The 4783-nt window shown below is 36.2% G+C and overlaps 1 non-coding gene across 1 annotated transcript; it reads right to left on the bottom strand.

Annotated features, from left to right (window-relative positions):
- Positions 1-3270: 3270 nt before the first annotated feature.
- Positions 3271-3378, bottom strand: LOC113917286. The gene has a single exon (XR_003518190.1). It is a non-coding gene; the product is annotated as a U6 spliceosomal RNA (small nuclear RNA).
- Between the last annotated feature and the right edge of the window lie 1405 nt (positions 3379-4783).

The raw sequence follows: 4783 nt of genomic DNA on the forward strand, positions 1-4783 counted from the left end.
GTTCTCTGGAGAATTATGTCATTTTCAGTCATTGAAAGTTATTTTTTAAAATTGAGTTATCATTTCCACAACGATAACTGTATTTCCCACAAATAAGGGCACATCTGTAAGTGATCTAACTCAGGGTTCCATTCAACCAGTATCAAATGGTACTGTCTTCATAGTCTGAATATCACCCCAAAAGAACCCTACATATTTGTTTTTGGACCCTTGATGTGGTACAGATATTAAGTGATTCTTTATTACTATCGATAGAGGTATTTTTCTTATATATGGAAGCCAAGGGTAACTGCTAAGTTAATTTAATAATCAGTAAGGACTCTCGTGTTTCATCTTTAATAAAATCCAGCAATGAAAATGTAATTAAAACATTATTACATTTATCAATATTAATTTTAGGAGTAACTAGTTATAAATAGTTGAATAATATTAAGAAGAAAGTTGAGGTTGTAGTCAGGGTCATTTCTCTTTGTCAATTCCTATTCATCTGTTCTTTCCTCTCATCCTACTTTTATGGACAATAAAAATAATTTCCCCTTAAATACACATTTTCCCCCTATATCAGTTGATTTGTTAGGAGTTAGTTGGACAGTTAGTCAGGGCCAGGGTCCCCAACAAAGAGATATGGAGTCAGGACAGCTAAGATAAAACGGTACGAACATCCTGCTTTTCAGCTTAGACAGAACCACACTAGCATTCTGTTTTGCAGCCTTTGCAGAAGTGACTTCTGCAAAACATCCTAAAATAAGACAACCACAGAGCATTTGTCACTATCACGGGCAAGGGGCAGTTAAGACTAAGTCCCCAGATATCACTTTTACATGACATTTACAACCAAGTAATATAAAAAGAGGGAAAAAAATCTTCTTAAAGAGTCTATAGTATTAAAAATGAGACCTAGAATGATCTTTAAGGAAGCCATAATTCTGGGACATTAGCTAGTCTCAGAGTCACAGTTTTCTCATTTTTAAGTGGGGATTGTAGTGTCAGTAGTTGTGAAGATTAAGATACCCTGAAAGTGCTTTATAAGGTAAAATTACTATATAAAAGTGAAATCTTTATTTTACATTTACATTACATGCCTTTATCAACAAATCTCTTTTTTGAAAGACAGTAACTAGCCAGAAATTATGCACTTACTCCCCATTTATGTTTTATCACCTAAACATAAACAGGCCAGCTACTTTCCAGAGAGCCCAGAAATAAGTCCATACAAAAACAGTGAACTGATCTTTGACAAGGGTGTTAGGAATACCCAATGAAGAAAAGACAGTGTCCTCAACAAAGAGAGTTGGAAAAACTGGATATCCATATTGAAAAAAAAGAGATTGGACCCCCATTTTACACTATATCCCAAAATAGACTCAAAATGGATTAAAGATTTAATATAAGACTTGGAACTATAAAATTCCTAGAAGGAACCTTAGAAGAAAATCTTGACATTGGACTTGGCAATGGTTTTTCTGGATCTGACACCAAAAACACAGGAACGGAACAAGGACACAGACAAGGAAACAGATTTTCTCCCAGAATCTCCAGAAAGGGCACAGCCTACTAACATACTGACTTTAGCCCAATGAGACCTGTTTCTAACTTCTGACCTACAGAACTGTAAAATAATAAATTTGTGTTGTTTTAACTTTGTGGTACTTTATTATGGCAGCTATAAAAAATGGATACAACAAAATAGTTTGAAACTCATAGAGAAAAAAAAAAAGCAATAACCCTCACAGGAGGTAAATCTTTTCTCTAATGATAAATGATAAATATCTCTAATGGTAAATTCTCAATGATAAAAAGTCACTTTCTCATACCTTTCAAATAGTAAAACTAATAATTTATACAGTATAGTAATAATAAAATGGTAATAGAGATAGTTTTGAACACACCTCACAGAGATAGACAAGGAAAGGCACCAAAGAAAGGTACTTAACCCAGAGCTGGTGGAAAGAAAACATTTCTGGGCTAAGTGGTAGTGATATCAAAGCAGTGACTCAAGAGATAATTAAATCTTTGTCACATGGGTAGAGATAGAGTGTTGAAAGGACAAACTACATTTGAAAATACTGGAAATTTAAATAAAGCATGATAATCAAGAAATAAGATAAGTTTAAACTAAGAGGATCCGAAGTGGCAAAATAGGATGCCAATGCAAGGGCTCATTTTAAGAAATACCTATGTCCCTAAATCTTCCATATCACTAGTCCCTGTGGCTTCAAGATTAATCACATATTGGTAAGGTAAATGTGAGGAAAATATTGCTAATTTCCCATCAGTGCCTACTCATGAAGCTATCCAGTTATGAGCAACTCTAACTCCTACTATCTGTATTTCCAAACAAGTATGCACTAAAGTCCTGTGACATTTTGTCTATTTTAAGAAACTGATGCCACCAAATTCCTTTCTTTATAAACAGAATCAAAGCACATAATTACAATTTCAGAGATTTCCATCACATTAGCTATTCTGAACACTTACACTATCATTCTGGAAACACCAGTTGCAACAGAAAAATAGTAACCCATTAAATTTGTAAGTCCCAAAATACCTGAAGCATCTGTCTTTTAAGATGAATTTGGAGAAGAAATTACACAGAAGATAGACTTGGTGACAATCTGTCATCAACAGTAACCCAAACACATTAAGTGTTTTTATATATGCCTTTTAAGTGTCAGTAAAGATGACACATCTTGGGCATAGTATAGCTGCTGCCACCAATGGAAACTGCCTTGTTTTTTCTCTCTCTCTCTCTCTCTTATGGTTTACTTTTCACTGACCAGAAGCTGTTACAGCCACAGATATAAGAAACCATTTAGAAAATGTCCCTGAATACTTTATAAATGTTGATTTCACAGAGAATGCTTTGCCATTTTCTGCATGTCCTTTGTGTGTGTGTGTGTGTGTGTGTGTGTGTGTGTGTGTGTGTGTGTGTGTGTGTGTGTGTGTGTGTTTTAAGATTTTATTTATTTATTTCACAGAGAGAGACACAGCGGGAGAGGGAACACAAGCAGGGGGAGTGGGAGAGGGAGAAGCAGGCTCCCCACAGAGCAGGGAGCCCGATGCGGGGCTCGATCCCAGGACCCTGGGATCATGACCTGAGCCGAAGGCAGACGCTTAAGGACTGAGCCACGCAGGCCAGGCGCCCCTGTCCTTTGTATTTTTAAACCTGAGTCACCTTATCCATATGTCCACCTATGATAGTCATCTGAGAGTCAAAATTTGTTAGTTAATATCAGATTGATACTTCAAATGAAAACCATAGGAAAAAACAATATAAAGTTACGCTTTTACAAATTTGTATATCATCCTTGCACAGAGGCCATACTAATCTTCTCTGCATCATTCCAATTTTAATACATGTGCTGTCAAAGCTAGCACTATAAAATGTTTACTTTTAAACCCACTAATCTTATGTTTCAGGAAAATGTAAGTTTGGGGCAAACCGCACTATTATCAGTTGTAAGAAATCTAAAAAATTTGATGTGGCAAACATTGTACAACCTGACACATGGACACAGATTTTTCTTTAACAACATCTATTTTAGCTACAGTAATTTCTTCCTCTCTCAAGTTTCCAGGACCCTCCTACAGCCAGTGAAATGGAAAGTTATGAAGAAGATAGGTTTTCTGGATACACGATACTTTCTTTTCCAAACCTCCCTTCTTCTTGGTCCTCAGCTCTAGAGAGTAGTAGTTGTGCATTTATTTGTTTGTTTTTCCTTTAGTAAAATATGAAAAAGAGGGGCATCTGGGTGGTTCAGTCAGTTAAATGTCTGCCTTGGGCTCAGGTCATGATCCCAGGGTCCTGGGATGGAGTGCCATGTCAGGCTCCCTGCTCAGGGAGCCTGCTTCTCCCTCTCCCTCTGCCGATCCCCTCTGCTTGTGCCCCCCCAACATAAATAAAATCTTTAAAAAAAAAGAAAAATACAAAAAAGAACAATTCACTCAATTATATATTTCTTCTTTTGTTCTACTGTTTTGTTTGGCAAAAAAATCTAAGTTTAGTTCTGGTAAATATACTTGCTGTATTGGCCTATCTCTTTTTTTCAGGACAGCAGTTTTCCCTATGAAAACAATTCTTTGATGGATCTAAGAATTGTTGTTTTTCAATTTGTTCAGCATTTTTCTTCTTGTGAGGAGAGGAGTGATTTTTATTATTTTTTTTTTAAGATTTTCTTTATTTATTTGACAGAGAGAGAGACACAGCAAGAGAGGGAACACAAGCAGGGGGAGTGGGAGAGGGAGAAGCAGGCTTCCCGCTGAGCAGGGAGCCTGTTGCGGGGTTCAATGCAGGGCTCGATGAGGCGATCGATGAGGGGCTGGATCCCAGGGCCCTGGGTTCATGACCGGAGCCAAAGGCAGATGCTTAACGACTGAGCCACCCAGGTGCCCCGAGGACTGATGATTTTTGAACTCTTTACATGTCAGACGGGAAACCAGAAGTCTCTGATGTGCTTTTGATGTTAAAAACCCCTAACATAACATAATAAAGTAAAATAAAATAAAAAAAATACAAATTTAAAATTTCAATTAAAGAAAATGAAAAAAAGAAAAGAAAAAAAACCACTATGGATTTCTGTTTGATAGTAGTTTATGTATTTACTTCAATTGCCTAGTAAATGAGAATAAAGTACTATATTTAAACTATACTGTATAATAAATTATATACATCATTTTTACAAAGGCCATTACGATTTTTAAGAAGAGTATGTCATATGAAAATGACATGTACTCAATGCATACAGATTTGATCAACACTTTTAATCTCTTGGTTCCCTAATTC

This window comes from Zalophus californianus, chromosome 4 (genome assembly GCF_009762305.2).
Source record: "Zalophus californianus isolate mZalCal1 chromosome 4, mZalCal1.pri.v2, whole genome shotgun sequence".
Taxonomy (NCBI): Eukaryota; Metazoa; Chordata; class Mammalia; order Carnivora; family Otariidae; genus Zalophus; species Zalophus californianus.